Source organism: Emydura macquarii, unplaced genomic scaffold, assembly GCF_026122565.2.
Source record: "Emydura macquarii macquarii isolate MOO-44397 ecotype Brisbane River unplaced genomic scaffold, CSIRO-AGI_Emac_v2 contig_2205, whole genome shotgun sequence".
Taxonomy (NCBI): domain Eukaryota; kingdom Metazoa; phylum Chordata; order Testudines; family Chelidae; genus Emydura; species Emydura macquarii.
In genome coordinates, this window is record NW_027132342.1 from 7,326,187 (window position 1) to 7,352,245 (window position 26,059).

Genomic DNA, 26,059 nt, shown 5'->3' on the forward strand with positions numbered 1-26,059 from the left:
TGCTGATCTGTGTGTGTGTGTGTATATACAGAAACCAGGAAGACAAACATGTACATTCACTCAGCAGTGAAGTTGTACTTACACTATGTGCACTACAGCAGCATTAAGCCCAAAACATTTGTTTGACCTCCCAGCTCTTGTCCTTTATTTGGCTCCCATGTAACAAGATATACTAACATACCTTTTGATTCCAGAGTCATAGAATCCTACTGTGACCCAAGAACCCTTCAATGCCAACTAACAAGGGGATTACAGAAATATCCTGATTCTGGTACGTACATTCTGGTTCAGCAAAGAATATCATCTGAGCTCTTAAACGAAGGCTGGGGTCACACTGGTCATTAATATCATTATGAAATATATGTACAGATACTGTGTAAGGAGTTGTGTATATACTGAAAATACGTTCTAAGGTCTGTATCAAGGCAGGATTGACAAACAGGTTTTCTGTCAGAGAAGAAATGTTTATTCACCTTTCTCCCTGTTGAGAAGTAAATTAAGCCTCGAAGGCTAACACAACGGATACCCACTTACAAAATCAACAGAAGTGTGAAGTCACACTGGAAAAACAAGTGATGGGTGGTTATACTGACTCTGTACAGCCAGTGAACTTTGGGGAGTATAAGTACAAGGCAAAGAAAACACGCCTTTATCCTGCACCTAGAAAGTAAATGGGCAGTGCACTCCCATTCATGAAAATGGGAACACAACTAGCCTTGGTTGAAACACAACAAATGACTTTGGGGGTGAGGAACTTAGACACAAGGTTATAGAAGAAGCTGATTCTGAGTTGAATCACACAAGCTGGTGTGTACGCTGGTCCCTTGGGGACAGCAGACCTGGTATTTCTGTGCGTGGTCAGTGGATAAAGGGCTGGACACAGGGGAATGTTTCAAAGGAGCTGAGGGACAGGGGTACACCTATTGTTAACCTGCATGGCAAAATAAGGACTGGCATTGCCCAGAGGAGAGTTCTTGGGTAGCACACAGGCTAGTGTTGGTAGGGATCTGACACTAGCTAAGCACAAGTCTTCCTCATGCAGGAGGCAGGAGGGTAACAAGGTGACCCACAGTCCTGAGTGACCCCAAAAACCATCACACCTGCCCAGAGAAAAGTCACTGAATGAAATTCACCCTTCTAGAGGGGCAGCATAATGCTTATACACCATGTAAGTAGTGCGTCAGCCTTGTGCTGGTCCTTTACCCTGAGTGAACACTGTACTTAGTCCAGGAAATAACTGCGGAGTCTTCTACAGAGGAATTTTATGGACAATTGCTGTGCTGTCTTCAGCCCAACAATTACCTATGCCTTAATGGAGAAATAAACCCAGGCAAGAAAGTCCTGCACACAACTCTCCACATCACCGAAGACACTCATCACATCGCTGCAGAATGGGGTTGTGGATGGAGTAAACTACCCAAAAGAATCTCTGCACACCCTGCTTTTCATGGAGGAGAGTCTATGCTGGTCATGAATAGGTCAATCAGCTGAAAGAGAGAGAGTGAATCTGCCTATGGAATTACTGAAGGGACTTTGGTCTCCCAACCCTTCCGGAATTTCCACGCAAAACCCAATGGTTCAAGCCATGACCGATGTGCATGTGATTTTAACCCTATATCAGAGAACAATACACTAGAGCTGCAACCATGAAGATAACTCATTACTTAAAGGAAAGGAATGCGGTCTATTGATTTTAAACTGGGGATGAGAAGCCGGGTGACTGAGGTCATGTTTTTGACTCTGCCGTCAACCTGCTGTGTGACCCTGGGCAAGTCACTTAATCTCTCTGTGCCTCACCTTCCCATCTGTAGAATGGGAATAACATTATTTATTAACTTCATATGGGCATTGTAAGGTTTAACTAATGAGCATCTGCAATTCAATTTAAGATGCAAATCAGAGTCAGCTTGAGAACCCCACTCACAAAACATCCAGAAACAAACTGTTTTGGGAAGAGACCCCTCTTTTGGTAAAAGAGCCCAGTTTAGAGCCAGAACCAAGTACACTTTCTTCATAAAGGGTCCTCAATAATAAGTTTTATGCCAGAAAACAAATCACATACAATACACATATATTTTAAAACCTTCTCTGTTAGCAACAAGAAGAAGGTCAGGGAAAGTGTGGGCCCCTTACTGAATGGAGGAGGCAACCTAGTGACAGAGGATGTGGAGAAAGTTGAAGTACTAGTGCTTTTTTGCCTCTGTCTTCACAGACAAGGTCAGCTCCCAGACTACTACACTGGGCAGCACAGAATGGGGAGGAGGTGAGCAGCCCTCGGTGGTGAAAGAAGAGGCCAGGACTATTTAGAAAAGTTGGACTATTTAGAAAAGTCCATGGGGCCAGATGCAATGTATCCGAGGGTGCTGAGGGAGTTGGGTGACGTGATTGCTGAGCCATTGGCCATTATCTTTGAAAACTCATGGCGATTGGCAGAGGACGATTGGAAAAAGGCAAATATAGTGCCCATCTTTAAAAAAAAGGGAAGAAGGAGGACACAGCGAACTACAGACCAGTCAGCCTCACCTCAGTCCCCGGAAAAATCATGGAGCAGGTCCTCAAGGAATCCATTTTGAAGCACTTGGAGGAGAGGAAGGTGATCAGGAACAGTTAGCATGGATTCACCAAGGGCAAATTAAGCCTTCTACGATGAGATGACTGGCTCTGTGGATGTGGGGAAAGTGGTGGACATGATATACCTTGACTTTAGCAAAGCTTTTGATACAGTCTCCCAGAGTATTCTTGCTAGCAAGTTAAAGAAGTATGGGTTGGATGAATGGATTATAAGGTGGATAGAAAGCTGGCTAGATCATCAGGCTCAGTGGGTAGTGATCAATGGCTCAATGTCTAGTTGGCAGATGGTATAAAGTGAAGTGCCCCAGGGGTCAGTCCTGGGGCCAGTTTTGCTCAACAGCTACATTAATGATCTGGAGGATGGAGTGGATTGCACCCTCCGCAAGTTTTCAGATGACCTAAGATGGGAGGAGTGGTAGATACGCTGGCGGGTAGGGATAGGACACAGAGTGACCTAGACAAATTGGAGGATTGGGCCAAAAGAACTCTGATGAGGTTCAATAATGATAAGTGTAGAGTCCTGCATTTAGGACAGGAGAATCCCATGCACTGCCACAGACTGGGGACCGATTGACTAAACAGCAGTTCTGCAGAAAAGGACCTAGTGGTTACAGTGGACAAGAAGCTAGATATGAGTGAACAGTGTGCCTTTGTTGCCAAGAAGGCTAACAGCATATTAGGCTGCATTAGGAGGAGCATTTCCAGCAAATCAAGGGAAGTGATTATTCCCCTCTATTTCACACTGATGAAGCCACATGTGGAGTACTGTGTCCAGTTTTGCACCCCACCACTGCAGGAAGGATGTGGACAAATTAGAGAGAGTCCAGCAGAGGGCAATGAAAATGATTAGGGGGCTAGAGTACATGACTTATGAGGAGAGGCTGAGGGAACGAGGCTTGTTTAATCTGCAGAAGAGAAGAGTGAGGGGGGATTTGATAGTGGCCTTCAACTACCTGAAAGGGGGTTCCAGGGAGGATGGAGCTAGGCTGTTCCCAATGGTGGCAGATGACAGAACAAGGAGCAATGGTCTCAAGTTGCAGTGGGGGAGGTGTAGGTTGGATATTAGGAAAAACTTTTTTACTAGAAGGGTGGTGAAGCACTGGAATGGGTTACCTTGGGAGGTGGTGGAATCTCCATCCTTAAAGGTTTTTAAAGCCTGGCTTGACAAAGCCGTGGCTGGGATGATTTAGTTGGGGTTGGTCCTGCTTTGAGCAGGGGGTTGGACTAGATGACCTTGGGAGATCCCTTCCAAACCTAATCTTCTATGATTCTCACAGCTGGGAAGCAGAGAAAAATTTCTCTCTAAACAACAGCTACCTGATTTTCTATTTGCCTCTTTATATCTCCTCTTAGGAACTGGGTTCAGCTGCTCTTACTTTCCACTGAAGCACCTGCAGGAAGTACTCCTCTGAGTCCTAGGTTATGCACCTTAATAAGTCTTAGTAAGAGAAACTGAGATATGGAGAAGCCATACTCCTTAGCACCCGTTTTTGAGTCCCAAAGGTCTGTAATATCCGTCACAGAGAACCCGGGATGAACTGCATTATTTATGTGCAAAGTGTTTATTGCTTTACAAGCGGCATTTAATTACTATAGATAAGCTGATTTTTTAAAAAGATTGATTAACTAGTTAGTCAATAAATCCTTTAACAAACTATATTACAAAAAATAAATCAACTTTATTCAAGATCTTCTGATTTAAATTTTACTCAGTATTATGATCCTCGCAGAAATCTGAATTTATAAATTTAACCAGAGTTCAGGTAGTAACAGCATTAACCTTTAGAAAAAATGTGATATTTGTTATAGTCAAATAGAAATGACAGAAAGAAAAAGATGGTTCTGTCTTCTGATTTAAGTGTGAAGAGTGACACAAACTTAGTGAAAAGAAAAAGAGAGAGAGAAATCAGGGAAAGGTCAGAAAAACAGAGGCTTAGAGATTATTTGCTATCAATTTTCGAATGAAGAAAAAGAGGGACTATGTGCAATTTCCTGAGTGTTTATTGTTTTCCACCTTTGGCACATTGTTTTTCTTATAATAAATATCTTGACTTACTAACCAACCATCCAAAACTAGCTTTGAGCTGTGATTGAACAGGAAGGAAAGATGAATATGTCCTGTATTGATCTAAGTAACAGAAGCCAAACCCTGCAATGTCTAGCATGCCTAAATTTCCCACTGAAGTCAGGGGAAGTTTTGGGTGCATAAATCACATGATGCTTTTGCACTGAAGGCCCAAAATTGCTACCAGCTCATGTTCCAGATTCCTATCTGAAGCTGAATGGTTTAGAAAAACAGCAATAATTTTACACTATTTTTTTTTGCCATTTTCTAATCAGCCCTACTCATATCTAACCTGCTGTGCACCACCATCACAAACCCCACCAAGAAATTACTACTTTCCAAGTTTCTTCTTTCCCTTGAATGCCTATGTTATCTGATGTGGAAAATAAAATCACACTGTAAAAAAGAGAGATGTGGGGGCAGGAAATCAAATTTCAAGGATAATCACTTGCACAGGAGATTACCAGGCAAATGTATGTCCTTTAAAAAACAAAAAAAGCAGTTCTTTCCAAAGCTTTTCTCTGTTTCTGTCTCTCCTAATAAGAAATTAAAATCCATCATGTTCAGAACATTGACATATTCATCATTTTGTTCACTGGAGTGTTGAATTTCAGGCTATAAGGAGGGGGCAACTTTTGTGAAGTTTTTATGTTTATGTGGGAAACTTTTGCGCAGTTCTAATATTTTCTTGGAAAAAAAAAACTGTGGACCAGTTCTTCAGGTGGTGTGAATAACCACAGGTCACTTGAAGTTCTGATGGTTTACACCTGCTGAGAATATGGCCCTGAGCCTTAAAAAAATATATTATTTTCTAAGCACTAGGCTTTATTTTTGGAATTGTTTTATACTTAAACTTTCATGCAGAAACAGGATGCTTGTCCTCTGCTAAATAAAAATATAAAGTATGTTTAAATAACCAATCCTTTCTGGTTTTATTGTCAAGGGGGTAGGGATGTGGTATACCTTTAGTATGATAATTGGCAGATCATTTCAGGCATGAAAGTTGCTTGCTGCCCATACTGTTTAATTCCCTATTCTAGGGAATTCCTGGACAGACTGGAAGCTGTTTTGGGGCACGGGACAGTTATTTTGTTATAGGTGTGTACAGCACTTAGCACAATGGGACCCTGATCAGAGCTTTTTAGGTAGCACCACAGTAACTATATAATAAATAACAGATAGTAATTTCCCTTCCACTTGAGCTATGCAGTTCAGAGCCCTCGTGCTAAAAGAATCCCTCCAGCTGTGCAGCCACAAGAGGGGAAATTGGTTAGGCTACAGCCTGTCCATCATATCTGACTATGAACATGGCACCCACGTGTACGCATCTGGCTGTATAGTCCCATCTGTGAGGAGCAAGATCACGAAAAGATGTCAGACAGGAACATACCCTCCCCTCTAGCGCCTTCTGAGCTTCTGCTCGCCATACAAAACTTTCTTCAGCAGTCTATCACCACCCATTCTCATAACACAACCTACAGTGAGCTTTGATTATTGCCTCAGTGCTGGTTGTTTTCACTCTTATTCAAGGATGTTAACATTTGAGACTTTGTCTCACTAGTGGACCTTCAGAATACAGTGGTGACAGTGCATGGGAAATTTTTCAAGTTGCTTAATGTGTCTGCAGCACGCTATGTTTCACACCCGTATAAAAGGGATGCTATCACTGCTGTATTGTATAGCATCAATTTTGTTGACCGTTTGATGGAACGCTGGCTGATGGCATCCTAGGGAGAAATTTTCTGAAGGCCTGGCTTGCCTTTTGTATTCTATTTGATATTTCTTGATCCAGGGAACCTTCTCTTGAGATGGTACTGCTGAGGTACGTAAAGTGCTTGAGGCTCTTCAGCTCTATACCCTTGAGGTAATGTTTGTCTCAGTGGTAATGGCTGATGGAGCTGGTTAAATGAAGATTTCAGTTTTTTCCAGACTGAGGGCGAGTCCAAACTATGTAGTTGCCCCTGAAAGCTTGTCAAGGATAAGCTGTAGGTCCCTTTCACTATGGCTAAGAAGAGGACAGTCATCTGCAAAAAGAGCTTCACATGAGTTCATCAAGAACTGGTCTTTGCAGCAAGCCTCTGGGGATTGAATGTTTTTCTGTCAGTTCTGTACCTTATGTAGACGCCCTTTTGAAGTATGCTATGTCATTCAGAACTGCTGCAAAGAAAAGACAGAAAAGGCAGGTGCCAGCACACAACCTTGTTTCACACACACCCCACCATTAGATATAGGAAATGGTTTAGAAAGGCCACCATCAGAGAGCACTTGACCAGTCATGTCTTCATGGAAATGATGTACGATGTTAACAAATTTGGTGCAGCAGCCAAACTTTTCTAGAATTATCAAGAGGCTATTGCTGCTCATGGAATCAAATGCTTTGGGTTGTTTTTTTAGGTCAGTGAAGATAGCGTGCAGCTCCATGTTTTGTTCAATACATTTTTCCTGAATGTTTCTCATAAGAACATAAGAATGGTCATATTCAGTCAGACCAATGGTCCATCAAGCCCAGTATTCTGTCTTCTGACAGTGGCCAATGCCAGGTGCTTCAGAGGAAATGAACAGAACAGATAATCATCAAGTGATCCATCCTATCACCCATTCCCAACTTCTGGCAAACAGAGGCTAGGGACACATCAGAGCATGGTTTTGCATTCTTGTCCATCCTGACTAATAGCCATTGATAGACCTATCCTCTATGAACTTATCTAGTTCTTTTTCAACCCTGTTATAGTCTTAGCCATCATAACCTCCCTTGGCAATAAGTTCCCCAGGTTGACTGTGCATTGTGTGAAGAAATACTTCCTTCTGTTTGTTTTAAACATGCTGCCTATTAATTTTATTTAGTAATCTTTAGTTCTTGTGTTATGAGAAGGAGTAAATAACACTCCCTTATATGCTTTCTCCACACCAGTTATGATTTTATAGACATCTATCATATCCCCCGTTAGTTGTCTTTTTTCCAAGTTGAAAAGTCCCAGTCTTATTAATCTTTCCTCATTTGGAAGCTGTTCCATATCCCTAATCATTTTTGTTTCTTTACCTTTTCCAATGCCAATATATCTTTTTGGAGATGGGGTGACCAGATATGCATGCAGTATTCAAGATGTCAGTGTACTATGGATTTATATAGAGGCAATATGATATTTTCTGTCTTATTATCCATCCCTTTCCTAATGATTCACAACAATCTGTTAGCTCTTTTGACTGCCACTGCACATTGAGTGGATGTTTTCAGAAAACTAACCCCAGTGACTCTCTTTCTTGAGTGGTAACAGCAAATTTAGACCCCATCCTTTTATATGAATAGTATTCACAACATAAATGACATCTGTGGTGCTCCATCCTGATCTAAATCCATATTAGGCCACTGGTAGAAACTTCTGATACTGTTTCAACAAGCCAGTTGAGGAAAATACAGGTGAGGATTTTAAAATATTTACCTGGTTGACTGTCAGTCAGCTAGTGCAAAGCACTCTCCCCTGTATTTTGATACTGGAGGATGCACCTACCATGCGCATCATGTCCACTAGCATCATTCCCAAGAGTCTGAGTGTCACCTGGGCAAGGAGCAGTCTGTGGGAAGAAATTAGTCTTTGACAATGTTAGAGATGTTCTGCAAATGTTCCTGAAGGGGAAATACCCCCTTTGGAATGGAGCACAACTCTTATGGGTGCTGGCCTTAGTTAGTTCGTGTTACAACTTTAAAGTTATTGAGAAGGGGATTTTGTTTCAGATTATCAAGAGGTTCAGTGTTTTCCAGGGGCTGAAGCATATGACATGGCAGGCAGGAATCTTGGCTTCCATTCCCAGCTCTGTCATTGATTTGCAGTGTGACTATAAGCAAATCTCTGAGGTCAATACTGCCAAATGTTTGAAACATGAGGCATCCAAAGTCAGTGGCTGCTGTTAAAAACTGGGCTATCAACCTTTGCGTGTGTGTTCACCATCTGAAAAACTGACACAACATTGATCTCTCATAAGGGTTTAAAGACTTCATTTAAATGAAAGATTGTAAAAGATCTTTAAGGCCTTCCAGTGAAAGGTGCTATTTTAATGCAAGGTTTCCTTATTGCTGAGTGCCCATTTAATTATCAATAACCAATATTGCTTATATGTAATACCAATAATTATCTAGGGCCCAGAGCTTCAAAGGCATTTAGGCACCAAACTCCCATTTAAATCAATAGGACTTAGGCAGCTAGTGTTTTGGACCAGGGTGTAGGTGGTCCAGCCTAGTAGCCAGATCAGGAGTCAGGTCTCGTGAGCAAAGCAGGCATCCAGGTTGAAGAATAAAGCCAAAGCTCAGCACCAGAGTCAGTGGCCAGTTACCAGAGCCAGAGGTCTAGCCAGAGTCAGAACCAGGAATCAAAGCAGAGGGTCAGAGCCATGGTCAGATACCAAATTCCAGAGTCAGGATCAGAAGTCAGAGGCCTGGGTCAGAGCCAGGACTGGTAACTGAGGATTGGAAGCCAGGTGTAAAGGCAGGAAATGGAGGAGAGGCAAGGATAAAGCACAAACAAGGAGCACAGTAGGAAAGGAGTGAAGGCAGAAGCAGAGCAGGAACCAGGTTGGGTGCAGGAGGCAGCCACAATAAGAAATCACCTTGCTTGAACAAACTTCCTGTGTCTCCTTCTGTTTTAAATAGCATAGTTAACCCAATCAGTGGAGCTGCGTGATCCTCCAATCAGAGCTCCCATGGATGGTAACTTGGCTGAAGCTATAATCCTAGTAGCTTCTCAGCCCACCAGGTTTCAACAGACATTGAGTAGAGGCCAGGATACAATGGCTATCTGGGGACTCCCACGCCTGAATTCAAGACTTGGGCCATCACACTTAAATACTTATGAGGATCTAATCCCGGGTGCTTTATAGAAATGGATGAAGACAAGATACGTGCCCCAAAGAGCTTACCATTTAAGGCCCTGATCTTGTGATGAGATGTATATATGCAAATACGTGTGCCACACAAGTGCAGGGCTTTGTTTGAACATCTCTCTTAGTAAGATTGGGGCTTAAAGAAACACAGTGTAAATGAAGGGGGTTGGGACTAAGAAAAGCAGTATGAGTGACCGTTTCATCTGGACACATTCAATTTATGATGTACAAAGGTTAACTTTCTCACAGACCTGCTTTTGTTAGTTTCTTTGGCCGTCTTCTTAAGTGCTTGAAATGAACAACAACAAAAAGCCCCTAAAAACAAACACAAATTTTCTATGATAGGCAGGAAGGGGTGGGAAAAAAAAGAGCTTTCACAGTTCTGATTTCCAATCACTTGAAAGGCATCAAACAACCCAATTATCCTAAAATAGTCATCCAATTTGTTTCTCTGTGGGAAAGCCTGGCATGCTTAGGTCATAAGGACCAAGAAATTAGCTCTTTGTTGAATGTCCTCTCATATTTCCCAACTGACAGAGTGCAAAAGCCAAGAACAAACTTGAGAAAAAGACATTTAAAAACAACAGGGAAACTGTTTTCAAAAGACGAATTAACCTGCTGAATCTATGTTAAATGCAGCTCTTTGCAAAGCCACCGATTTATGCTTTTGGCAGATTTGCTCAGCAAGAACTAAAGTATCTGCAAAATATTCTTCACTATGTGGGCCTGGTGAAGTTTTATATTCATTTCAAAACCTTTCATGACATCCATGAAAATTCATGATTACTTTTCCCATGCAAAATTCTAAATTTTGAAATATTAGCAGCAATGTCTTGTTCCATTCTTTTTTATTATGGTTTCCGCAATTTAAAAAAAACAAATGCAAAATCAAAGAGTGCCTATCCTGTGCCCTATGATCCTGATTCAGGATATCATCCCTACCCAGGCTGTATTAGAAACTGTTTTACCAGGAACCACGTTTAAACCAAGTTTCAATATGGTTTCCTAACAAGATCACAAGACTTTATTAGATTAAATAGGACTCTTTAAACTCAATTGTTTTACACCATTCACCATCTTTAAGACTCACTTGTTCTCAGTTTTCAAAAAGGGGAATTTTATCCTGAGTTTTTCAGTGTTATTTACATGTTGCTTTGATTAGAGGTTTGACTTAAGACCCAGTCCTGCTCCTAAAAGAAGGCCATAGGCTATTCTGCTCTCAAATCGCACCATGAAGACTACTCTGTTCAGTTATACCTGGGGAAGTCAGTGGTGTGTTTTCTGGATTTATACCTGTGTAACAGAAAACAAAATATGGTCTCATGATTACAGTGAATGTGGGGGCAGGCTCTTAGTGATTGAGGGTAAAAAAAATTTAAAAATCACCTAAGTGATTTAGGAACCTTTTTCAAAAGTGACTTAGGTATTTAGGCATCAGCCTCAACAGGGGAGACTGAGTGAGCCCCACATCAGACTATCTCATAGCCCAGTGGCTAGGATATTCCCCCAAGAAGTGGCAGATCCCTGTTCATATCCCTTCTTCCTCTTAGGCCCAGGGACGACTTGAAACAGATGTCTCCCACCTCCCAGGTAAGTACCCTGACCACTGGGCTAAACGCTATGAGGAAAAACAGCATAGGTGCTTAATGCCAAGAGAAGTTTGCAACTGAGAATTGTGAGCAGGGGGAGGTGCCTCCTTCCAGCCAGGACTTAAGTACTGAACTCTCTAAGAGTGGGGGAACTTGGGACATACATCTCACCTTGGCATCTCCCATCGGCTAGGTTAGGCAGGGAACTACCTAGCCTGCTGGTGTTTATGAATCCCATCCTAAGGCCACCTATTTCTCCCCATTCATTGCATAGGCAGTTTAGGCACCTCACTCAGGCTTTGTGCGGGCTTTTTTCTAGGTGCAGTTAACTATGGAGATGCTCAGTGTCCCCACACTGAAGTTTCTTTGTGAATAAATCAAAGGAAAAGGTAGAATAATGAAATGTACTTTAAATGGTGGTGGTTGGTTGTTTTTTTTTTTTAAAAGGAAAGGTAAGTGTTCAAAGAGAGATGGGATTTTCAACCTCGGTGTGATGTCCAGCCTTTCCTTTCCATATTGTTAAATAGAGGGCGGGGGTTATCTTGATCCAGCTAGATGGGAGGGGGATAATATTATGGAAAAAGGGCTCTCACTATGGTAAAGCTTGAGAACCATTGCTGTAGCAGACCATACGTGAAAACAAATAGTCTCTGGAACCTCTTTATATAATATAGATGAATTTCTTGTCTTGATGGCCTGGGCAGGTAAGCACACTAATTGCCAGGCATCAAGCTACCACGCTCCTACACTAAACCTCTTATTTGTTTCCAGTAAAAGTTTCCAATATGCCAAGTTGCAAAGTTATTTCTTGTCCTTCAGTTCCAGTTCAACTCTGCTATTTCTGTGCCAGCTATCTGGCTGTTTCTAGTTCTTGGAATTCCTTCCCTCCTGCACCTCAGCTTCATCTGAAAGAAAAGACTGGTTTCATGTAGCTCCCTCTTAAGATGATTTCTGAGTCCTCATGTACCTTATAGTATTGTCATTCTTCAACCTGTCTGACTCCCCCAGAGCAGATTGATTGTAGAGTTCAAGCAGGAATGTTGATTTCTCTTACTTGACAACCGCACATACTTTATCAGAGCTACAATATGTCACTTTCCCTCCTTTAAATTGCTTTAAAATTGTACTGACACAGGGTTCGCCAAAAAAAGTTAATGCAGAATACATAAAATCGATTGACATTATTCCTTTGTTATACAAACTATAGTTAGATTTACAAGGAGTTCCCAACATTGCCAATTCCCCCCAAATAAGGAGATTTTAAAAATACATTTTGGGTCTCCTTGTGGGGCTCTGGTTTTTGAGCCTCTATAGTTCAGATTTTCATACTTTGCTCTGCAACCATGAGGTTTACAAATTGTTTTGTTTTTTTTTTAAATAAATGCTGAGATTTTCATATAGTCATGTGATTACAGCAGCTGGGACTTCTAGAAAAATGCCAAATATTGCAAAATTTGAATAAAATTAGGAGTTGCCAACATTGGGTTGTTAATGTTGTGTTTTAAGCAGGCCTATGAAAACTTTAAGTTATTGATATTTTCTCAGTTCTAATTACTGAGTGGGAAATAAAATCTTTACTAGTAATACTTCACACTTCTGTAGAACCTTCCATCCACAAATCTCAAAGTGCTTTTCAGATATAATTAAATTTAGCCTCACAACAGCTCTCTGAGGTATCTTTATCTCCATTATACAGATGGGTAAACTGAGGCACAGAACCATTATGTGACTTGTCCCAGGTCACACAGGGATAGAACCAAGATCTCCTGATTCCCTTTCCTGTGATTTACCCAGAAGACCATGTGCTGAGTTCATGAATATCTTGCTTGACAGAACTGAAAGTCACTAAAATAAAGAAAGTGGATACTCTTTTGACAAAAACTTATTTTTGAACACTTCTTAAGGCTCTGGGTCAAATTTAACCCCAGTATCAATCCAGTGAAGTCCAAAGGAGTTGCACAAAGGCTTAATTTGGCCTTCTCTATTTGTCTTTTAATAGTCTCTAGCAAGAGCTAGATACTATTTACGCTCTAATAACAAGAAAACTAAAATTTCCTTCTCACTTCCATCACTCTGCCAAAATCTGACACCTAACCATTCTCTTTCAGTCTTTCTCCTTCACCTGGCCTCTCCTCTTTCAAATCCCAATTTAAAACTCACATAAGGCCTATCAGTGCTGGTTCACCACCTGTGAAAGAGCTATTATTCCCTTACTTAAAACACTTCTGTACCACATACTACTATGTGATACATACTACTATGTGATAGCTATTTGGGGACAAGGACAGTGTCTTTGAGTTTGTACAGCACCCAGCACAATGGGGCCCTGATCCATGAGTGGGGCTCATTAGTGCTACGGTTACACAAACAATTAAAAATAATAATATGGGATGGTTCTCTCTCTTAATCATCTAGGGCAAGATCCCCAGGTGGTATAAATCAATCTGAATATTTGGTTCAGCGTGTTTTGAATCTGCTCTGTTTTTGGTCTGGGCCCAGTTTTAAATACCACAAAGTCTCCAAATGCAGTCGATACCCACTGAAAGCCAATGACAGCTGAGGGCATTTAGCACCTTGCACCTAGACTGTAAGTTCCTTGGGGAAGGGACTGTATTTCCTCCACATTTGCTACAACACATTGATGATAATAAATAGTAAATTAGGAATGTAAAAATTAGTTTAATTAAGAATCAGTTTAAACGTTCTATTTTAAATAGAGCGCTGGGGTGTGGCGGAGCATGGCTCCTCACTGCCGAGTGAGAGCCGTCTATCTGGGGTGGCAGCTGGGCAGCTCTCCCTCGTGGGGAGCTGAGCTGAGCCCAGTTGCAGCTCCCACTCCCCGCCGTGGGGTTCCGCGCCTCCCCGCCATGGTTCACCCCCCGGCTGGGCTCTGCACCGTCCCACCGCTCGCAAGGAGCCGAGTCCAGCAGCGACTTGCCCCCTTGCACTGAGATCCGCGCCTCCCCCTGCGAGTGAGGAGCCAAGCCCAGCTGCATCTACCCCGTGCTGGGCTCTGTGCTTCCCGCCAGCAAGAGCTGCCCAGCTGCTCTTGCTAGCGGGGAGCCAGCCCATAAGCTGCCGCTCCCTTCCCCCCAGTTTAAATGATAATCAGCTGTTTAAAACGTTTAAACAGCTGATTACCATTTCACCGTTTAAACTGCTGCCCTTTTACATCCCTATAGTAAATAACAACGCTAGAGTTAGAAAATGTGGAGGAGCAGCAATAAAGAATTATTGCTCTCCAGGTTCCAAACTAAATACTAATTAGAGAGAATAACAAAACTAAGAAGAAAGAGCTTGAAGAATGCACTTATGAATTGTAATGTAATGCTACTATATTTCCCGAGTGTTTTAGTCAGCATCTACTCTTTAAAATAACCCTCAAAATATCCATGTTAAAACTGAATGAATCATATGCAGCAAATAAACTACTCAAAACTATTATAATGTTATAATGCTTGCTGGAGATCTGCAAGCAGGTGGGACTTGCTCAGATTTAATCATTACAGCCTCAGCCCACCAAGGTACTTAAGTGCACACATAACTTTGATCACATAAGTAGTCCCTATGGCCCCAATCCCTAGAGGTATTTACGCTCCTAACTTCTATTGATTTCAATATAAATTAAGAGCCTAAATACATTTTGAGGACCCAGGCCAATGTGCTGACGAATATGCACATGGTTAAAATTAACTTGTTATTCAGGGTCTATTTGAATTTACTCAAAACATTTTTTCCTGGTATTTTTACTCTGTGGATTGATCATAAACAGTTTACTGTAAATATGTGATATTCATAATCTATGTTGATTACATGTAATATAAAATACATTGACTGGGTGAAACATTTCCATTAAATTTCTTCCTCCTCATATTTGTATCATGTGTGTGTGTGTACATGTGATGTACATAGCTCAAAGGTACATTCCTGGATATTTTCTAGATTCTTTAATGGCTAAAACTCTGCCAAGGAGTTTCAGGAACCCTACTGTCCTGCTCTGTCAAGCTGTGCCCCACACCATAAAAAAAGTATACTGAGCTAGATCACCAGGTGTGCCAGAGCTCCCCTTCATGCATCTGAGGAAGGAGGAGCATAGGTGGTTGAGGATAGTAGAATAGTTTGGCCCCTGGCACAACTCAGAGAAGCCTCAGGGCTAGTGGTCCAAGGTTTCAGAAAAGCAGTATACTCCATCTCATCTCCTTCTATCCCCTCCTGTCTCTGGAATGTCCTGGCCATGTCTGTTACACTAGTGGGACCAGAAGTTGGTGGTGTACAACCAGCTATATCAGCATTATGCCATCTACTAGATCAGTGGAATCCACAGTTGCCATGCATATTAGGGCAACTCTCCATGTCCTCTTTGTGCTGCCAGCATGGCACAAAGAGATGGAGCTGGGGCTGAGGATATGGAGTACCAGTTCTAGCATGAATACACAAACTTAGATGTTTAAATTCACTTCCCCTGGCATTCATACTGTTGAAATACATCCTCTGAACTCTTAATGGAAAGTGATCCAAAAGGGGCATAAACATAGGCGAAGCAAATTCACAGAAGAGCATTTCAAATTAAATAAAAGGGCTAAATTTAAATTAGAGCAAAAAGCTGCATGCTTTGTTTGGGGGTTTTTTGTGTGGCGTTTACCTAGCTCTAATTCCAATAGTATTTAAAGACGTGCCCTTTCTTATATGTTCTAGATCCCCAGAGATCAACTGTAGGAGTTTTCTTAAATTTAATCTGTGATACTGTTGCCACTCATCAGAAGTTTTATCTATTGGGATGAAAGAGCTGCGAGACCGTGGAATGCAATATATAAATGCACCGAAATTCTAAATAGTCAGACTAGAAACTTCTTCCAGCATTTGTCTGGGGAGAGTGAAGGGAGCTAATTTGGTGAGTTAATTAATGATGAACCCTTAACATTTTTAAAAGCATCCGATTTTACTGAATAATAAGCAGCAGTTCATGGAATTATATAGAGTATAAAACTATAAAAATGTTTTGTAGGTTTCATAGATTCAGCTCAGGAAAATGAAGGAGTCTTATTTGAAAGTTTTTTTCTTTGTAAAAATATGTACCTATTTATATTTTGTGATAATTTTTGTCAGATAATTGGCAGCCTTTTTTACCCACTCTTATTTCACATAAATGTTAACAGCTCATTTGAGACGCATTCCTGCAAACACTTAAATATCCCAATTCCTGGGAAAGATAGGAAATATGGTAAAAGATGACCCTGGCTTAACCAGGAGATCTTCAGTGACCTGAAACTCAACAAAGAGTCATAAAAAAGTGGAAACTTTCTCAAGCTACAAAGGATGAATTTAAAAAAACAACACAAGCATGTGGGAACAAAATTAGAAAGGCACAAAATGAGATTAAACTAGCTAGAGACATAAAAAGTAATAAGAAAATATTTTACAAATACACTAGAAGCAAGAGGAAGACCAAGGACAGGGCAGGCCCATTACTCAATGGGGCAGGAAAGACAATAACAGAAAATGCAGCAAAGGCCAAAGTGCTAAATGCCTTTTTTATTTCAGTTTTCACCAGAAAGGCTAGCAGTGCTTGGACAACTAACATAGTGAACTTCAGTATAAATTGTGTAAGATCTGAGGCTAAAATAGCAAACGGAACAAATTAAGAACTACTTCAACAAGTTAGATGTCTTCAAGTCTGCAGGGCTTGATGCAATACATCTTAGAATACTTAAGGAATTGATGGAAGAAATCTCTGAGAGACTGACTTTGAGAACTCATGGGGAGAACAGGAGAGATCCCAGAGGATGGAAAAAGGGCAAATATAGTACCTATCTATAAAAAGGGGGATAAGGACAACAAACAATTATTGACTAGTCAGTTTACCTTTGACACCTGGAAAGATAATAGAGCAAATAATCAAACAATCAGTATGTAAGTACCTATAAGATAATGTGATAAGTAACAGTCAACATGAATTTGTCAAGAACAAATGACATCAAACCAACATATTATCCTTCTTTGACAGGGTAACAAGCCTTGTTGATGTGGGGAAGCAGTAGATATCCTATATCTTGATTCTAGTAAGGCTTTTGATACTGTCTCACATGACCTTCTCATAAACAAACTAGGGAAATATAAAGCTTAGATTAACCTACTATAAGATGAGTGCACAACTGGTTGGAAAACCATACTCAGAGAGTAGTTATCAATGGTTCACACTCAAGCTGGAAGGGCTTATCAAGTGGGGTCCTGCAGCGGTCTGTGCTGGATCTGATTCTAGTCAATATCTTCAAAAATGATTTGAGTAATGTCAGAGAAGGGGTAAATTTACTAAGTTTGTGGATGCTACCATGCTGGGAGGGTTTGTAAGTGCTTTGGAGGACAGGATTACAATTCAAAATGGTTTTGGCAAACTGGAGAAGTGGTATGAAGTAAACAGAATGAAATTCAATATGGAAAAATGCAAAGTACTCCACTTTGGAAGAAATAGTCAGTTGCACAAATACAAAATGGGAAATGACTGTCTAAGAAGGGAAATGGCTGCAGAAAAGGATCTGAGGGTCACAGTGGAGCACAAACTAAATGAGTCAACAATGTAATACTGTTGCCAAAAAAAAAAAAAAAAAAAAAGCAAACATTCTGGGATGTATTCGCAAGAGTGTTGTAAGCAAGACATGAAAAATAACTCTTTCACTCTATTCAGAATTGATAAGGCCTCAACTGGAATACTGTCTCCAGTTCTGGGCACCACACTTTGGGAAAGATGTGGACAAATTGGAGAAAGCCCAGAGGAAAGCAACAAAAATGATTAAAGGTCTAGAAAACATGATCTATGAGGAAAGATTGGAAAAACTGGGTTTATTTAGTCAGGAAAGAAGAAGAGAAGACTGGGGGTGGGGGAGGGGATGGAGAGGAAGACATGGTAACAGTGTTCAAGTACATAGAAGGTACTTTTACTGACAAGGAGTGTGATAAATTGTTCTCCATATCCACTGAGGACAGGAAAAGAAGTAATTATCTTAAATTGCAGCAAGGGAGATTTAGGTTAGACATCAGAAAAAACTTCCTAACTATAAATGTAGTTAAATGCTGGAATAAACTGCCTAATGAAGTTGTGGAATTGCTGTCACTGGAGGTTTTTAAGAGCAGGTTAGACAAACACCTGTCAGAGATGGTCTAGATAATACTTAGTCCTGCCTCAGTGCAGAGAACTGGAGTAGATGATCTATCAGGGTCCTTTCCAGTTCTATATTTCTATGATTCTAGGTGTGTAATTTTATGCATATGAGCTGTCCTGGTAAGCCCCATTGCCTACAGATGTGCTTAACTGTTTGCAGGATTGGGAGATTTATACCACAATAAGCAGTTTCATAAACAAGCATACATTGTCTATACTACTACTTATTTTGTAATTTACTTATCCTAACAAAAATATTGACCACATCTTATCAAGAGTGTAATTTGATTAAGATATATATTTCTGTCAATTTTTAAGTTTCTTAGTTGTTGGTAATTTGATCATCTGGTAATATTTAGTGTCCCTGGTTCTCCTTTTCTTTTCATTGACTATACATCCCCACTAAAAGAAAAAAAGATCTTATTAATATGAAAGAAGTAAATGTTTCCCAGAGTTCCTCCAAGAAACTCACTTTTTGTTCTCAGAAATTAGCAAGAGACTGTTTTTCAGCAGTCACTCCCCCTTTGCCATCCAATAAAAAGAGCTGAGTAAACATTTTTCCTCCAGTAAATATGTAGAAGCAAGTATGACCATGATTCAGCAAAGCACTTAAGCACTTGATTAGCTTTTAAGCACATTCTTTTGTTCCATTTACTTCAATCAGACTTAAGAACATGCTTAAAACAAGCACATGTGTAAGTGCTTTGCTGAATCAGTGTCTGTACTCTTCCAGTCTAAAAATAAAGAGAGAAGATGCTTTGAAGCCAAATTCAACACAGATTAATCTGAATTGCATGTAATGTATTGAGCCATTACGTTCCGAACAAAGTAGATCCCTTGTCCTTTGCCACTGTATCTGAAAAAATAACTGCATTCATTGACATGCCACATAATGTTGGTGGATATTTTTACACACTTCTTAGTTCTATTCTTGATAGTCTGCCTTAAATCCAATTTCTCCCTTTTCCTTCCCACCTATCCTTGTCACCTCCAGTTCAGGAACTAGGCATATCAGATCACTGACAGTTACTCAATGCCAACAAGAAGGTTTCACTTTTTCCTCTTCCCATCACTACATCTTCCAATAGATTTCCCTTTTTCCTCTGAAAAATCATTGCTGAAAAATATATTAGATGCCTGTATTGGACATATTGGCTTATCAGACCATGCACACATTATTCTGAAAATGCCATGCATACCATCTTGATTTAGCAGGAATTTGTGCTGCTTTCCTCCCTGTTGCAATTAAATCGGGGGAGGGAAGTGAGGGAAGAGTGAGAATATAGTCAAAACATTTACATTGTCTTTCTACCAGCAAACAAGCCTCCTACAGTAAGCAGATGAAACAAGTTATTACTGTTGGTACATATTGTATACATTATTACATAAATCCTGAATATCTTTATCAAAACTATTTTGAAATCTCTCTAATATGGTTATGAATTTCTCAAATGTAACAGGTAAACTTCTACCAAAAGAGGTGGAATTATAAGTCCAAGAAAGGTATTATTTAACTCTGAGAAACAAGTCAGAAAACTAGCTTTGGATATGAAATCTAATCATTTAAAATGTTCCAGGCTCCAGTTCTGTTAACCCCCTGAGGTGCTAAACAATAGAAATGTAATGACTCATGATGTGACTGTTTTTAGTAAGTAATGAGAATTTTAAACAAGGATTTTCTTGTTCTAACAACAACAATTGGTTTCCCAAACCTTCTTTCCTTTTCATATATGAATTCCTGTAAACATTGGATTCTGAGAGATGGTCTCGTACCTTCAGCCAGCCAGAATATCAACTCCTGTTCTGCTTGTATGTTTTCAGAAGGAAGGGAGGAGTGGTATTCTGAATGATGTACTTATTGCACTCTTTATAAGAATAGCTGGCTACATAACTTGTAACAAACAGTTTATTTGGCAATTTGAGTTTTGTTTCCTGTTTGTGAATTATCTGCAATTAGACTGCAATCATTATTAATTTATTCACTCTTCATAGTTGTAAAAATGCTTTGTGCAAACAAATCTCATCTTGTTGAACTGATTGCAAACTCTTTACCACTAGCATTTCTTTTCATGGAAGTATCCTGTTGGGACAGTCTATATTTGCAATTCCTTATGGGCAAGGTATGTGATTGGTCACCTAAATCACATAGCATTGTTTTTGCTCCCTGATTGAATAATCCAATGTTTGTAAACTCTTTCAATTACAACCTAAAGCAAATTACATTTTGTGATTAAATGAATTTCAGATACAGGCCCAGAGCTTGCTTTCTGTAAAAATTAATATGAACAAACCTTCATTTGCAGAAATATTTGCAAAAAACATTTTTAGTTGTGAACATGGTCAAATTTGAATTCTACTTAGACAGAGCTTGAGAAATGTACCAGATATCTACTAGCCAGAGGATTAATCCTATTAGGCACAGGTAGATAGGAAAGCCAGGAAGTGGGCTCCACCAAGAAAGTCCAGGTTCTTTTGGTGAGGACTCCAACTCTCTCATCTCCAGCCACTGGGTTCTTGGATTTATTTTATGGTGCCATTCCTTGATCTCCTGCTCTGTCTTTTGTATTAGCCTCTAGATGGGTTATAATTCTGATGTTCTTCAATTCCTTAATTGATGCATCTTTTGTCCCCCCACCCCCAAATCAAGAGTCTCCTGACTGCACTAGGGAGAGGGTCTTTGCTACTTTACCTTTCTATTAGTTTTCTGGATCCTAGTCCCTAGTGAACAACCTTTGTTGCTTATGTTAACTTTCTCCAGCTGTATGAAACTAGCATGATTCTTCACAGTTCCACTGCTCTTCATCCAAACCTGTACATCAGCTGTGAAACTGACTAGACCTGGATCTGTCCATCTACAAACTCTGGAAGATGGCACTGTATCATGTTACATTCTGGTCACATTTGGAAAGTTATCTTTGCAGCCATAAAGACCAGAAATGTATTTATTTACAAGTATTGAATAAGATGTCAAGGAACAACTTAATGGGAGAATTTTGGTTGTTGGGTTTAGTGTGCAGTTGCCAGGTGGTGTTGGTGACCTATGATATGCAGAAGATGAGATTAGATGATCTGGTAATTCCTTCTGGCCTTAAACTTTATGGCTCTATGATTATGACTCCAGTATTATGGAGCTATGCCAATTTACACCAGCTAAGGATATGACCCTATATCTTCCTATAGTCCAAAAGCAAGTATAAAAATTCTACATTTTCATTTCAAGATTTGTGTATTCATAAATTCATATCTAGAACAAAGATCATCAATGATTTAGATAATGGCACAGAGAGTACACTTATAAAATTTGCAGACAATACCAAGATGGGAGGGGTTGCATGTGCTTTGCATGACAGGATTAAAATTCAAAATGATCTGGACAAACTGGAGAAATGGTCTCAAGTAAAAAGGATGAAATTCAATAAGGACATATGCGAAGGACTCCACTTAGGAAGAAACAATCAGTTGCACACATACAAAATGGGAAATGACTCCTTAGGAGAGAGTACTGCGGAAAGGGATCTGGGGGATCATAGTGGATCATAAACTAAATATGAGTCAACAGCGTAACACTGTTGCAAATAAAGCAAACATCATTCTAGGATGTATTAGCAGGAGCATTGTAAGCAAGACACGAGAAGTAACTCTTTTCTCTCCTCTGCATTGATTAGGCCTCAACTGGAGTATTGTATCCAGTTCTGGGTGCCACATTTCAGAAAAAATGTGTACAAACTGGAAAAAGTCCAGAGAAGAGCAACAAAAACAATTAAAGGTCTAGAAAACATGACCTATGAGGCATGACTGAAAAAATTTGGTTTGTTTAGTATGAAGAAGAGAAGACTGAGAAGGGACATGACATCAATTTTCAAGTACATAATAGGTTGTTACAACGAGGAGGGAGAAAAATTATTCTCTTTAATCTCTGAAGTTAGGACAAGAAATAATGGGCTTAAACTGCAGCAAGGATGGGTTAGGCTGGACATTAGGAAAAACTTCCTAACTGTCAAAGAGTGGTTAAGTACTGGAATAACCCTAGGGAGGTTGGCGATTTTTAAGAGCAGGTTAGAAAAAGACCTCTCAGGGATGGTCTAGACAATACTTAGTCTTGCCTTGAGTGCAGGGGACTGGACTAGAAGACCTCCCGAGGTCCCTTCCAGTCCTACGAATCTCTGATTCTATATTAATGTAGAGAAACAACTGACCAACACAACAGTTGTTGTTGAGAAAGTTGTGAGGAATAGATATGAACACATCTCTCAACACAACTATCGTTTTCCTTCTGAAGGCTCTCCAAAACTTGTTCTCTCTCCCTAAAGCAACAATTTAAAATCCTGGTTATCCATGACATTTTCAAAACAGAAGGAACCTTTCTTTTATAACATGCTGATTTAAGAAGAGCTGAGCACTAATGTCTTGAGGTGAAGTCAATGAGAGACGCAGGTGCTCAATATGTATGACAATCAGGCCCTAAATCCATAAAAGCATGAAAAATCGTTCATTTTACTACTCTAGTAGATCACTACTTTTACCAGCCCACATCTGGCCATTTAGTCAAATAAATGCCTCTCTCTCTCTCGCTTGAATACCAAGATATTTATGCTTCAGCAGGAGCTTGTGGTTTTGCAACATGTTATTGGTGTTGTTTGTGAAGTGTCCACAATGTGCTTAGTGACATAAAATGAAGATAAAGTGATTATAATCTAATCCCCTGATTTTACAAATACTGATGCTCATGTGCTTAGCTTTAAGCATGTGAATGGTCCCAGAAAGCCCCTTAAATCCTAAATACAGCAACTGACTTACTTGGGTGGGGATCTATGCAGGTGCAGAACTCTGTCTGCATAGACTCAGCTGAAAGACTGGGGCCTGTGGGACAGAGAGGAATAGAACAGGACACTCGAAAGAGCCCACAGAAAGAGTAATTTGAAGTATTGCTAAAATGTGACCAGGAGTAAAAGACAAAGTAAAAGATCCTGCACGAAATATCCTTATATTAAATATCTAATATAAAGTTTCAAATAGTTAAAATCTTTTTTAGAAATTTCCCCCCTTAGTCTAAGTTGGTCTTGAGAATGTACATGTATATGCATATACTAAAGCTGGTCAAAAAGTTTAATTAAAAACTTTTTTGGATAAAAAGGGCTTTTTTTTGTTTGTTTTGGAACACGTTTTTGTTTTTCAAATTTTCCAGGGTTTTTTTTTTCCTCCCAAAAAGGAAATCGAAAATGACCCACAAAAATTTTGGTTTTCTGTTTTTTGACATATCTGCCAAAAAAAAAGTTTCAAATTTTTAAAGAAAATATGTAACATTACCTAACTCGCTCTAACCTCTCTCTGCTTTATAATTGGGACTCCCTCTAGAGAAAGACTGCATGAAGAGTCCCAGTTCAAAAAATCTGGCATCTTTCTTTTGTATGGCCCCAAGCAAAGCCTCGCAGCCGACATCCCTGAACTTTAGGGAGGATTCAGAATGGAAGCCAAGAGCTTGATCTAAATTTTGCAGCTGGCTCCGCTCTGTAACAAGCAGAACCAAAAGTCTCCAAACTTTTGGGGAAGGTCCGAATGGGTATTTTCCAAGAAGGATGCATGAAAAACAAAACCCAACAAGCAAAGCCAAGAGCACGCAGCTGAACATCTCTCCTTCCATAGCTCTTCTCCCTGACCAGTGATCACTCAAAGGTAACTTGCACGCTCTCCTACTCCTCCTTCCTTCTCCCCCACCCAGTCCCTAGCCTTGGCTGACGTTGCTGGAGCCGGTGGAAGGAATCACAGAAGTGTCGGGCGGGAAGAGACCACCGACGTCCCCAGTTTCACTCGCCTCTGTCGGGGGCTCGGCAGGAGAGAGTCTCGTGGGGGGGTCTCTCCTGAAGGCCAGGTTTTAAATCTTCTCATGGATGAAGCATCATGTCCCCACCCCCACCCGCGTGCTGCGATCGGCCACTTCCAAATCGCCCTCCCTTGGGGGCGGGGGGGGGGGTCTCGGAGCGTGACCGGCAGGGCAAGGCAGGGCAGCCCTTCTCGGGATGCTGGCGGGGTGCGGGGGGAAGGATTCCCTGGGCTACGGCCGCTGTCCTTGGCGGCGGCTGCTTTAAAAGCTCCCACAATGCCGCGCTGGTGCCCCTGTTCCGTTATTATATTGCACACTGTATCTGCCTGCTCCGGCCAGGCGGGGGGAGCCGCGCTGGTTACAGTAACCGGAGGCGCGCGGGGGACCCGGGACTGCTGCTGCTGCTGCTGCCGCCGCCGCCGCTGCTGCTGCGAGTGAGCGCGAGCTCTTCCTCCGCGCGCCCTTGCGCGCGCGCACACACAGACTGGAAGGGGGAGGAGCAGGGTGCCCGGGCCCCAGCAAGTCAGGGACAGAGGAGGGGAGGGCGGCAGCCCCCCCCCGCCCAGCAGAAGCGCGTCAACTTCCCCCCTTTCCCCAGCCAGCCCCCTGCTGGCCGCGCTTGGGAGCCTCACCCCCCCCCACCTCCCCCCGGGCTGTTTGGAGGCTGTAGAGGAGGCGCTGCGCTGCGCTGCCCGCCCGCAATCAGGGTCGCTGCCGCCCGGCGGAGGAGCCGGGGCAGGGGAAGTGCCGCTGACTTTCCAGCGCCCGGAGGACGCGCCTCGCCTCGCCTCGCAGGATCCCTGCCCGCTCTCGCAGCACCAGCCGCCGCCGCCGCCGCCTCGGGGCTTTGCCAGCATCGCCAAAGGCGTAAGTGCAAACTTCGGCGTGGCTTTCCGGGGAGAGCCCCCCGCTCCTGCCCGGCTCTGGCTCCGCTCCGCTCCCCTCCCTGGAGCCCCGCTCACTCCTTCTCTGCAGTTTTTCTCTCCCTCTTTCCCTGCCTCCTCCTCTCTTTCTGGTGCATTTCCGCTCTCCTTCCTCTTCTGCGTTTCCCCAGCTCCCTTCGTAGCGTCTCTTCTTGTTTTTGCAATTTCTCTCGCTCGCCCCTTTTTTTCCTGACCTCCCCCCCTTTTGGTTTCCACTCTCTTCCTTGTTTTGCCTGGTTTTCATCTCCCTCTTTCCCTCCTGCCATCCCCAACTTTACCCTTGGCAGCTCTCCCTTCTGCCCTTATTATTTTCGATTTCCTTTTGCATTTCCCTCTCTCCCTGGTTTTCTCTTACCCGTTTCTCTTCCTTCCTTGTAAGTTTCCTCTCCCCTCCTATTTCTCTTTTTCTTCTTTCCCTGCCTCCTTGCAGTCTGTTCTTCCCCTCTTTCCCCCTTGTATCTCTCCTGTCTTTTATAGCAGCCTCGTACAAGTCTTAAAAAGTAAGAGGTATTTTTCTGTGTCCTTGGGAGGAGAGGTTAGAGGCCACTTTTGCTGAGCAGAGGAATCTCTGGCTCCTTTTTTACTTATTGTTTCTTTCTTTCTTCCCTTGAATGGAAATTAGGCAGCTTTTTTTTTTTTTTTTTAGCTGCATGGACTGTTTGGTTTTGTTTTTCCTGTCCAGGCAGCGACGGTTTGTTTGATGGTTAATCTTTTTTATTCCTCACCCCCGCCCCCCTCTCTCTGCTAGTAGAGAAAAAAGATTAGAAGTAAATCTGTTTTGCCAGCGGGGAGTGGATCAGATTTTAGGAACCGTGGTTAGGAAAGCTTGAGTGACTCGTGTACAATTGTACAATAACAAGGCTTGGAACTTTAAGGGATGGATTTTGGTCCTTGGTTTATGCAGTAGTGAATGTTGTTGTAAAGGTCTGTGGCATGTGAATCCTTGATATAGAATACATCTTGGGTTTTTTATTTTTGAGTTTTATACTTCTGTGTGCTAATCCCTTTTGTTTCTCAATCAAATGTCATTTTGATTCGACCAACAGATCCACATGTTAA

General features: G+C 41.4%; 1 protein-coding gene across 2 annotated transcripts in view; it reads left to right on the forward strand.

The window, feature by feature from the left end:
* Positions 1-24,477: 24,477 nt before the first annotated feature.
* RASSF8 (Ras association domain family member 8) overlaps positions 24,478-26,059 on the forward strand; it is a 123,215-nt gene continuing 121,633 nt past the window's right edge. For both annotated transcript variants that reach the window (XM_067559265.1, XM_067559266.1), the window contains exon 1: positions 24,478-24,944. The gene's annotated coding sequence lies outside the window, so the exon portion shown is untranslated. The remainder of the gene's footprint in view (positions 24,945-26,059) is intronic.